Raw genomic sequence first — 13124 nt, 5'->3', positions numbered from 1 at the left:
TCATTCCGAGTTGATCGCTAGCAGCGTTCGTTCGCTGTGCAGCGATGAGGGGAAAAAATGGCACTTCTGCGCGTGCGTATGTGGCGCGATGCACACGCGCAACGTACTATTATAACGGCCGATGTAGTTTCATACAGGGTCTAACAAAGCTTTTCAGTTGCACTGCTGACCGCAGAGTGATTGACATGAAGTGGGCGTTTCTAGGTGGCAACTGACCGTTTTCAGGGAGTGTTCGGAAAAACGCAGGTGAGCCAGGAAAAACGCAGGCGTGGCCGGGCGAACGCAGGGCGTGTTTGTGACGTCAAAACAGGAACTGAACAGTCTGAAGTCATCACAAGCGCTGAGTAGGTTTTGAGCTACTCAGAAAGTGCACAAAAAAACATTGCCGCCGCTCTGCGATCCTTTCATTCGCACTTCTGCTAAGCTAAAATACACTCCCAGTGGGCGGCGGCATAGCGTTTGCACGGCTGCTAAAAACTGATAGCGAGCGAACAACTCGGATTGACCCCCATAGGCAGGAGTGTAGAGAGCACTGGGGGCCCAGGTACTTGGGGGGGGGGGGTGGCCTCATCACGGGTGATGTGACCACGCCCCTTATGCAAATTACTGCAGAAAACATCTTTTCAGTGCTGCAAAGCGGGTCTGAGTGCAGATTTGGGGGCGCTATTGTGCCCCTCAGCCAGAGGCAAATCCAGAGGGGGCATGTTCAGTGTGATCGCTCCCCCATTACCCCCAGTACAGGCAGAAGAGACTGGTGCTGGTGCTAAATGGCAGCAGTCTCCCTGCTCCACCACAGCCCAGCCAGCATATAGCAGAGTGTGCTGGCTGGAGAAGAAGTTGCTGCTGACAGGTAAGGGAGACAGGGAACCATGGAGGACCAGGTTAATCTCCATCAAGCCCAGGTAATTAGTACCTGCTCTCCCCCTCTTGGCGGCAGTGCATATAGGGGGAGATGTATCAAGTCTTGCAAAAAGAAAGTGAAGTTGATCAGCTTCTGTCATTTGTAAAGCACAGTGGAGTTTATAATCTATATGCCCTACTACATGTACACGCACACCGATAAACTACGGTCCATTTTTTAAAACATACCAGCAAGTTTTTGGAGTGTGGGAGGAGGATGGGGGCATACGGAGGAAATAAAAGGAAACTTAATGAGAACATACAAACTCCACAAACATTGGCCAGACCTGGGTCTTGATCTCATGCTGGGTTCAGTAATGGTGACCACTGTTCCATTCATTCTGCCCCAAAGATTATGTAAATGAGCAAAAGTGTGACATTTCCATTTATTTGGACAATCCAGTTACGCTGTGAGGGCCTGATTCATGTTTGTAAGTAAAGCAAAAAAGTAAGCAATTGGGCAAAACCATGCTGCACTGCAGGTGGAGCAGATGTACTGTAACATGTGCAGAGAGAGTTAGATTTGGGTGGCTTATATTGTTTCTGTGCCTAGTAAATACTGGCTGCTTAAAATTTATACTACAATTTATACCGCTTTTCCACTTGTAGCACGTGTCGCAGCCGGGAGCCTGATATGGCTGCGACCCGTGCTAGAGCCCCCTTCTACATTAGAGCTCACCAACCCGGAATATTGCCGGGTTGGTGACGCTGCTGCTGACGCGGCAGGGACGGCGCTGGGAGATCACATGATCTCCCAGCTCTGCCCTTCCAAACACTGAATGGGAGCCGTGTCGCATCGACACGGCTCCTGTTTACACTACACAGCTTACCGGGGTGAACACATGTTCAACCCGGCAAGCTACCCGGGTAGGATTCCCGGATCACTTGATCCGGGGATTTGCAAGGGGGGCAGTCTCCACTAGCAAAAAACACGGGTAAATACCCGCCCCGTGCATTTACCCGTGTTTTTAGAGCTAGTGGAAAAGGGGTATTAGATTTCAGTTTGAACACGCCACACCCAAATATAACTCTCTGCACGTGTTACATCTGCCCCACCTGCAGTGCAGCACGGTTTTGTCCAGTTGCTTGTTTTTTTGCTTTACTTACAAACAAGAATCAGTCCATAAGTTACAATCTGAGAAACCAGTTACTCTCTGAGTTACAATCTGCATACATATCATAGATCACCAACAAAAAGACCATTTTAGACCTTATCAACACTCCTGAATGGGACATATTTGAGCACATATACAGTAATATGACACTTATGAAGGGAATTAGTAATGTACAATATCAAGTCTCTGAGGGATACACAATACTATCCCCAACCTGCAGTTAATTTGTTCCAAGTACATAGTCACCTATAGTTACATAGTTGATGAGGTTGAAAAACGACAAAATGTCCATCGCGTTCAACCTGTATAATAAAATTATATTTCATTTAAATGCTGTATCCTTGGATAATCCTTTCAGTTAGGAATTTAATTCATTTTTAAACGTATTGAGTTGACTGAGTCCACCATTACTACCTTCATTGGCAGAGAATTCCAAATCCTTATTGCTCTTACTGTGAAGAACCCTTTCCTCCATTGTGTATGATTTTTTTTTCTCTTCTAACCTCCGGGGTGTCCATGTGTTCTGTGTAGCATTTTTTTTATATAAACAGATCGTCTGATAGATCCTTGTATTGTCCCTTTATGCATTTATAAATATTAATAATGTCCCCTCTCAGCCACCTCTTTTCGAGTGTAAACATACATTATCTAACCTTGTAAGTCTTTCCTCATAATTTAGTGCCTCTAACCCCTTAAACAGTTTGGTGGCTCGCCTCTGAACCCTTTCGAGTTCCAAGATGTGGTGTGGTGCCCAGAACTGTACACAATATTCCAGATGTGGTCGCACCAATGATTTATACAGTGGCAGGATTACACGCTCATCCCTTGTCTCCATTCCCTGTTTTATGCATGCTAACACCTTACTTGCTTTTGTTGCTGCATTATGACAATACGTACTGCTACTAAGTCTATTATTGATAAGCACCCCCAAATCTTTTTCAACTACCGTTATCCCTACATTTTCCCCATTTAATTTATAGGCTACCCAATTGTTCTTAGTCCCAGAGTGCAGAACTTTAAATTTTTCTATATTAAACCTCATTCTCCATTTGTCTGCCTAGATCTCCAGTCTAGATAAGTCATTCCGTAGAGACTCAACATCCTTGTCTGAATTAATTACTCTACACAGTTTAGTATTGTCTGTGAAAAATTGACACTGTGCTTTCCAGGCCCACTCCTAGGTCATTAATGAATATGTTAAACAGCAATGGCCCGACTACTGAACCCTGCGGTATATGAGTATATACTGTAAGACTTAAGATAAACCAATACACTACAAATGCCACACTTTTCCTTAATAGGGCACCAGCCTGCTACACATACAATGAAAAGTATCACATGTATGCTATAATATCAGGATAAAATTGTGCATTTTAGCACAGAATATACATACATGTTTAGACCAAACCCCTTTATTCCCTGTCAACCGTGGCTAGCAAACTGGTACTTGTAGTTCTACAAGAGTTGCAGAGCCACTGGATGCTTGTTGTCGCTGTATAGGATGTACAATTATATTTATATTGCACTTCTGATTAGGAAGCAGATCTTTTTTCTCCGCACATTCCACGATATTATCAAAATATGGGTTACCTCGTCCTTCCTTGGCTGATAAGACAGAATCAGTCCTCTATTAATTTAAATAATTTGACCTGCTCTGGTGCCTTTGTCTATTTTTGTAGTCCTTTACTGAAAAATAATGAGGTCTGAAAAAGCTATGGATGATGGCCAACGCATAACAATTCTCATACGCTTGAAAACATTCTTCGTTTTCCTGGAAATATATGGATTTATATATTAATAGCACAGCACTGAGCAAGATAATGATGCTTTTTAAAAAAAAAAAAAAAACAAGCAGAAATTAAATCGGTAGAGTTATTAATACAAAAACTGACACATTACAATTGGGCGTGAAAATTAAAGTCCAAATTAAAAAAAGTTTCACTCATTTAAAAAAGTTCTTTGACTATTAATGCATTCATACATGTGCCTCTTTCAAAGGATAAATCCTTTTTTGGTTATTATCGCCATACTGAGTTGGCGATAACAGAACAGGGGGGTAATTCCAAGTTGATCGCAGCAGGATTTGTTTTAGCAGTTGGGCAAAACCATGTCCACTGCAGGGGAGGCAGATATAACATGTGCAGAGAGAGTTAGATTTGGGTGTGGTGTGTTCAATCTGCAATCTAATTTGCAGTGTAAAAATAAAGCAGCCAGTATTTACCCTGCACAGAAATAAAATAACCCACCCAAATCTAACTCTTTCTGCACATGTTATATCTGCCCCCCCCCCCTGCAGTGCAAATGGTTTTGCCCAACTGCTAACAAAATTCCTGCTGCGATCAACTTGGAATTACCCCCCAGGTGCAGTATGATGACGGTACAAGTACTATTGCAATACTTGATGAGGCTTCAACATGGAAAATACAGGGTTAACACATCTCTGATGAATTGGATTTGGAAACATAAGCAATATTGCTGAATATTGCCAAGGGCTATCCCTCCCAGCGGGTCAGGAGACTGATGCCGCAATCCTGACAGGTTTTGTTAGCATGCAGCACACACCTTCAGATGAAACCATGTACAGCACTAGTTAAGATGAACAGATTTGTGGCGGGATGTAATGCTTATATTGTAGGCTAATGATCCAATCAGGCTCTGCATTATTTATCAGCTATTGCATTAGGGTTTGTTAAATGTTTTATCCACACACACAGCGGGATTTAATACCACCCGAGTGCTGCGGCCGTGCAGGATGCTGGGCAAACTCAGATATTCTTTTTAAATTGGCAATCACTTACAAGGCATGGTTTTGCGTTGTAAAGTAGTTGCCCCTTTAAAAAAAAAAAGCCAGCGTTCAACCGCCTTCCCGCGCGGCCGTCGGACTCGGGTGGCATTAAATCCCACCGTGTGTGTGGATAAAACACAATTTAACAAACCCTAATGTAATAACTGATAAATAATGCAGAGCCTGTTTGGATAATTAGCCTACAATACAAGCCCCAACCTCATGGCTAGATAAAATACAGACCTCAATTTGAGGTAATGCACTGTGAAGAAATTTAAAGAGAGAATGGATTTACCAAGCTGAATCACATTACCCAATGTACAGTAATCTGCTTAAATTCGACACAACAAAGGAAAGGGTTCTTCACAGTAAGGGCAGTAAGGATTTGGAATTCTCTGCCAGAGAAGGTAGTAATGGTGGACTCAATCAATATGTTTAAAAATGAATTAGATAAATACCTAACTGAAAGAAATATCCAAGGATATAGAATTTAAAGTGAGTGTATTGTAGAAAATAAGAATTTACTCACCGGTAATTCTATTTCTTGTAGTCCGTAGTGGATGCTGGGGACTCCGTAAGGACCATGGGGAATAGACGGGCTCCGCAGGAGACTGGGCACTCTAAAAGAAAGATTAGGTACTATCTGGTGTGCACTGGCTCCTCCCTCTATGCCCCTCCTCCAGACCTCAGTTAGGGAAACTGTGCCCGGAAGAGCTGACACTACAAGGAAAGGATTTGGAATCCAGGGTAAGACTCATACCAGCCACACCAATCACACCGTATAACTTGTGATAACCATACCCAGTTAACAGTATGAACAACAACTGAGCCTCAATCAACGGATGGCTCATAACAATAACCCTTTAGTAAGCAATAACTATATACACGTATTGCAGAAGAAGTCCGCACTTGGGACGGGCGCCCAGCATCCACTACGGACTACGAGAAATAGAATTACCGGTGAGTAAATTCTTATTTTCTCTGACGTCCTAGTGGATGCTGGGGACTCCGTAAGGACCATGGGGATTATACCAAAGCTCCCAAACGGGCAGGAGAGTGCGGACGACTCTGCAGCACCGAATGAGCAAACTCAAGGTCCTCCTCAGCCAGGGTATCAAACTTGTAGAACTTAGCAAATGTGTTTGAACCCGACCAAGTAGCAGCTCGGCAAAGCTGTAAAGCCGAGACCCCTCGGGCAGCCGCCCAAGAAGAGCCCACATTCCTTGTGGAATGGGCTTTTACTGATTTTGGATGCAGCAATCCAGCCGCAGAGTGAGCCAGCTGAATCGTGCTACAGATGCAGCGAGCAATAGTCTGCTTCGAAGCAGGAGCGCCAACCTTGTTGGCTGCATACAGAATAAACAGCGAGTCAGACTTTCTGACTCCCGCCGTTCTGGAAACATACATTTTCAAAGCCCGGACTACGTCCAGCAACTTGGAATCCTCCAAGTCCCTAGTAGCCGCAGGCACCACAATAGGTTGGTTCAAATGAAACGATGATACCACCTTAGGGAGAAATTGGGGACGAGTCCTCAATTCTGCCCTGTCCATATGGAAGATCAGATAGGGGCTTTTACATGACAAAGCCGCCAATTCTGACACACGCCTAGCCGAAGCTAAGGCCAATAGCATGACCACTTTCCACGTGAGATATTTTAGCTCCATGGTCTTAAGTGGCTCAAACCAGTGGGATTTCAGGAAATCCAACACAACGTTAAGATCCCAAGGTGCCACTGGTGGCACAAAAGGAGGCTGAATATCCAGCACTCCCTTTACAAACGTCTGAACCTCAGGCAGTGAAGCCAGTTCTTTTTCAAAGAAAATGGATAAGGCCGAGATCTGAACCTTTATGGACCCTAATTTGAGGCCCATAGTCACACCTGACTGTAGGAAATGCAGAAAACGACCCAACTGGAAGTCCTCTGTAGGGGCCTTCCTGGCCTCACACCAAGCAACATATTTCCGCCATATGCGGTGATAATGCTTTGCTGTCACATCGTTCCTAGCTCTTATCAGCGTAGGAATTACTTCATCCGGTATACCCTTTTCCGCTAGGATCCGGCGTTCAACCGCCATGCCGTCAAACGCAGCCGCGGTAAGTCTTGGAACAGACAGGGCCCCTGCTGCAACAGGTCCTGTCTGAGAGGCAGAGGCCATGGGTACTCTGTGACCATCTCTTGAAGTTCTAGGTACCAAGTCCTTCTTGGCCAATCCGGAACAATGAGTATTGTTCTCACTCCTCTTTTTCTTACTATTCTCAGTACCTTGTGTATGAGAGGAAGAGGAGGAAACACATATACCGACTGGAACACCCACGGAGTTACCAGTGCGTCCACAGCTATCGCCTGAGGGTCCCTTGACCTGGCGCAATATTTTTTTAGCTTTTTGTTTAGGCGGGACGCCATCATGTCCACCTGTGGCCGTTCCCACCGATTTGCAATCTACTCGAAGACTTCTTGATGAAGTCCCCACTCTCCCGGGTGGAGGTCGTGCCTGCTGAGGAAGTCTGCTTCCCAGTTGTCCACTCCCAGAATGAACACTGCTGACAGTGCTTGTACGTGATTCTCCGCCCAACGAAGAATCCTTGTGGCTTCCGCCATCGCCACCCTGCTTCTTGTGCCGCCCTGTCGGTTTACATGGGCGACTGCCGTGATGATGTCTGACTGAATCAGCACTGGTTGGTCTCGAAGCAGGGGCTCCGCTTGACTCAGGGCGTTGTATATGGCCCTTAATTCCAGTATGTTTATGTGCAGACGAGTCTCCTGACTTGACCACAGCCCCTGGAAGTTTCTTCCCTGAGTGACTGCCCCCCATCCGCGGAGGCTTGCATCCGTGGTCACCATGGCCCAGTCCTGTATGCCGAACCTGCGGCCCTCGAGAAGATGAGCACTCTGCAGCCACCACAGAAGAGACACCCTGGCCTTCGGGGACAGGGCGATCAGCCGATGCATCTGAAGATGCGATCCGGACCACTTGTCCAACAGATCCCACTGAAAGATCCTGGCATGGAACCTGCCGAAAGGAATGGCTTCGTATGACGCTACCATCTTTCCCAGGACTCGCGTGCAGTGATGCACCGACACCTGCTTTGGTTTCAGGAGATCCCTGACCATGGTCACTAACTCCTGAGCCTTCTCCTCCGGGAATCATGCCCAGGAAGGGCAGACGCGTTGTAGGAATCAGCTGCGACTTTGGAATATTCAGAATCCAGCCGTGCCGTAGCAACACTTCCTGAGAGTGCGCTACGCTGACCAACAACTGCTCTCTGGACCTCGCCTTTATGAGGAGATCATCCAAGTTCGGGATAACTGTAACTCCTTGCTTCCGGAGAAGTACCATCATCTCCGCCATTACCTTGGTAAAGACTCTCGGTGCCGTGGATAGACCAAACGGCAACGTCTGGAATTGGTAATGACAGTCCTGTACCACAAACCTGAGGTACTCCTGGTGAGGCGGATAAATGGGGACATGCAAGTACGCATCCTTGATGTCCAGAGATACCATAAAATCCCCCTCTTCCAGGCTGGCAATGACCGCTCTGAGCGATTCCATTTTGAACCTGAACTTTTTCATGTAAATGTTCAAGGATTTTAAATTTTGAATGGGTCTTACCGAACCGTCCGGTTTCGGTACCACAAACAGTGTGGAATAGTAACCCCTTCCCTGCTGAAGGGGGGGTACCATTATTATCACTTGCTGGAGGTACAGCTTGTGAATAGCCGTCAGGACTATCTCCCTCCCCGTGGGAGAAGCTGGCAAGACGGATTTTAGGTAACGGTGAGGGGGCGTCACTTCGAATTCCAGCTGGTATCCCTGAGATACAATTTGTATAGCCCAAGGATCCACTTGTGAGCGAACCCACTGGTTGCAGAAATTTCGGAGACGCACCCCCACCGCTCCTGGCTCCGCCTGTGGAGCCCCAGCGTCATGCGGTGGACTTAGTGGAAGCAGGGGAGGACTTTTGTTCCTGAGAACTGGCTGCATGGTGCAGCTTCTTTCCTCTACCCCTGCCTCTGGCAAGAAAGGATGCACCTCTGACTCTCTTGCTTTTTTGAGAACGAAAGGACTGCATTTGGTAATACGGTGCTTTCTTAGGCTGTGAGGAAACCTGTGGCAAGAAAGTCGACTTTCCAGCTGTCGCTGTGGATACGAGGTCCGAGCGACCGTCCCCAAACAATTCCTCACCCTTATAAGGCAAAACCTCCATGTGTTTTTTAGAGTCGGCATCCCATGTCCATTGCCGAGTCCATAAGACCCTCCTGGCAGAAATGGACATTGCATTTATTCGAGAGCCCAGCAGGCAAATGTCCCTCTGGGCATCCCGCATATATAAGACGACGTCTTTAATATGGCTAAGTGTTAGCAATACGGTATCCCTGTCCAGGGTATCCAACCCCTCTGACAGAGTATCTGTCCATGCTGCAACAGCACTGCACATCCAAGCTGAAGCAATAGCCGGTCTCAGTAGAGTACCAGAGTGTGTATACACAGACTTCAAGATACCTTCCTGCTTCCTATCCGCAGGTTCCTTTAGGGCGGCCGTATCCTGAGACGGCAGGGCCACTCTTTTAGATAAGCGCGTCAGGGCCTTGTCAACCCTAGGGGAGGATTCCCAGCGTAACCTATCCGTTGGCGGGAAAGGGTACGCCATTAGTATTCTCTTGGGAATCACCACTTTCTTATCAGGGGAAGACCACGCTTCTTCACATAACTCATTTAATTCATGTGACGGGGGAAAAGTCACTGGCTGCTTTTTCTCCCCAAACATATTTACCCTCTTGTCAGGGACAGGGTCAGCCTCTGAAATGTGTAATACATTTTTCATTGCAATAATCATGTATCGGATGGCCTTAGTCAATTTGGGCTGTAATAGTGCCTCATCCTCGTCGACTCTGGAGTCGGACTCCGTGTCGACATCTGTGTCAACCAACTGAGATAGTGGGCGTTTTTGAGACGCTGACGGCCTCTGAGGCGCCTGGGCAGGCCCGGGTTGAGAGCCCGGCTGTCCCCCGGCAGCAACATAATCAAATCTCTTATGTAATGAGTTTACATTGTCATTTAAGACCTTCCACATATCCATCCAATCAGGTGTCGGCACCGACGGGGGCGACACCACATTTATCTGCACTTGCTCCGCCTCCACGTAACCCTCCTCATCAAACATGTCGACACAGCCGTACCGACACAGCACACACACAGGGAATGCTCTGACTGAGGACAGGACCCCACAAGGTCTATGGGGAGACAGAGAAAGAGTATGCCAGCACACACCACAGCGCTATATACACAGGGATACATACTACCAGAAATGAATTTTTCCCAATAGCTGCTGTATCAATACACCTTTTGCTTAAATTTATGTGCCCCCCCTCTCTTTTTACCCTCTCAGTGCCAGGAGACTGCAGGGGAGAGCCTGGGGAGCGTCATTCCAGCGGAGCTGTGAAGAGAAATGGCGCTGGTGTGCTGAGGAAGAAGGCCCCGCCCCCTCAGCGGCGGGCTTCTGTCCCGCTGTTTCTGACTAAAAAATGGCGGGGGTTTTACACATATACAGTCACAGACTGTATTATGTGTCTTTTTTATGCCAAAGGTATTCTTATTGCTGCCCAGGGCGTCCCCCCCCCCCCCCAGCGCCCTGCACCCTACAGTGACCGGAGTGTGTGGTGTGCAGTGGGAGCAATGGCGCACAGCTGCGGTGCTGTGCGCTACCTTAATGAAGACAGGAGTCTTCAGCCGCCGATTTCATCACCAACTTCTGATCTTCTGGCTCTGCGAGGGGGACGGCGGCGCGGCTCCGGGAACGGACGACCGAGGACCTTTGCCTGTGTTCGAACCCTCTGGAGCTAATGGTGTCCAGTAGCCTAAGAAGCGCAACCTAGCTGTGAACAGGTACGTTTGCTTCTCTCCCCTCGGTCCCACGTAGCAGTGAGTCTGTTGCCAGCAGATCTCACTGAAAATAAAAAACCTAACATTACTTTCTTTACTAGCAGGCTCAGGAGGGCCCACTAGGTGCATCCAGCTCTGGCCGGGCACAGATTCTAACTGAGGTCTGGAGGAGGGGCATAGAGGGAGGAGCCAGTGCACACCAGATAGTACCTAATCTGTCTTTTAGAGTGCCCAGTCTCCTGCGGAGCCCGTCTATTCCCCATGGTCCTTACGGAGTCCCCAGCATCCACTAGGACGTCAAAGAAAAGCATGATTTTTAGTGTTAGTTAGACTTAATAACTTAACTTCCTCTGGGTCTGTAACTCTGTATAGCTAAATAGTGTTAAATACAGTGTAGTGTAAGAATTATTAAAAAAAGGTTGAACTAGATGGACATTTTGTCTTTTTTTTTTCAACCTCATTAACTATGTTACGATGTTACTATGGTATTCAATGCATAGCCTATTCTAATAGACAATATACAATACAGAGAGCAAACTAGTAACCAATTTACAATACAGAGAATATTCTGGCAATAGATTTACAATACAGTTAGATCTTACTCATACATACAGTATTGGCAGAGGCGGCCCTAACCAATATGATGCCCTAGGCAAGATTTTGGCTGGTGCCCCCTAGCACAGACACTAGTTCCGCCTCTGACCCTGTACACCATTCTATACTTTATACACCACAAAGTAGTACACCTTATACACATATTGCCACACATTAGTAATGCCTGTATACACATAATACCACACAGTAATGCCCCTTACACATATGACACACATTATTAATGCCCTTATACACATAATGCCCCTTACACATATGCCGCACATTAGTAATGCATTTCATATGCAGATAGAGCCGCAGTCACACACAGAATATAGGCATGCTGCATATCATTTTAATCAGCAGAAGCTGCTTGTGCCCATAGGCATTCCAAATGCCCTAGGCAGTAGCCTAGTTTGCCTATGCCTAGTGCCGGCTCTGAGTATTGGTTAAAGTTATGGCTGTCACACAGTTTTTGAAAACAAATTGTACTGTTTTTTTGTGTGTGGGCAGGTTGACCAATTATAATCAAGCAATCTCTTTTCTGCCCATGTTCATTATATCAAAGAGATCAAATGTATTATTTGTGCACACAAAGGGTTATTTAGTGCAGATGTACTAATGGATATAAAATATGTCAAACTAGTGGTTTGTTTAGACTGATCTGCAGCGATTGCTACCCGTATAGTCCCCATTTATCTCTACAGATTGTATCTGAGAAATACTGGTCTTATTAATACTGTGTCAAAAAATGGTAATCTGGTCTCGGTATTACTTTATGACTGTATAATAAAAGTACATATATAAATATAAGGTTTTAAATAATAATAATTTGGACAGAACTGCTTCGAAGGTGAAAAATAAATTACAGAACACTATTTGATACCTCTGTGCTAAGGAAGACACAAGTTAAAAATTTCAACTAGTTTTGAAGTGCATAAGAGATTTTATGCCCGAGTCCCAAATATGACTCAGTTTTTTCTCAAAACGTTATTTAAATGTAAATTTACATTTTAACGTGTTTGAAATATCTCGCTAGTGGGAATCTATCTACAGTGTCACAGCGTGGCAATATATTTGGATAATACCTGGACATTTACAGCCTAATGATATATTTAATTCTCGTGGTTTTTTTCACCTACAACATAATCAATGTATATTTAATGCTTGGACTATTTACATAATGTACCATTACTGCAAGGAAAGGAAGCATTAGCTATATCTCATCCAAGTATATTAAATTGGATCTGTCACAAACAAGCATTGTAGGTCGCTGTATTGTGAGATGAACAATAATACCTTCCATCTTCATGAAGGATGTAACATGACCAGTGGGGACAAGGCAGCCTGGTTACCCAGCTCTGAACAAATAGGTGATTCAGCTGGGGCCAATAGCTTGAATGAGGTGGAGGCACTTTGTGCCTCTTACCTCAGCATTTTCACTTGGTTTCAGGAAACTGTCTGGTGAGTATTGAGATAGTCCACATACTTGCATCATTGTGTGTAGGTTATGGGCATAGGCAAATGAAGGGGCGAGGTGGTTCCGGTTTCCCAGAAACCCCCCTACTCTTGGCCAGTGGCTCAAATTCTGACAAAAATTGCAATAGTATATATACGATTATTAGACCTGCTGCCACCTCATGCAGTGTAAGGGACAGAGAAGAGCTTCTGCACTTGCCCAGTGGTAGCAGCTATTCTACCTGGTTTGCCATGTGTGAATGGATGAGTCCTCAACCAGTGCACTGTACTAGAGAGTAGCTATCAGAAAGAAGAGACAGAAGCCTTAACATGAGGTGGGAGAATGTGTGCTTAGAAAGTGCAGTACTGGTTCTATTATGTTTGTTTGTTTA

This window comes from Pseudophryne corroboree, chromosome 1 (genome assembly GCF_028390025.1).
Source record: "Pseudophryne corroboree isolate aPseCor3 chromosome 1, aPseCor3.hap2, whole genome shotgun sequence".
Classification (NCBI taxonomy): domain Eukaryota; kingdom Metazoa; phylum Chordata; class Amphibia; order Anura; family Myobatrachidae; genus Pseudophryne; species Pseudophryne corroboree.
This window is presented reverse-complemented; position numbering follows the sequence as displayed.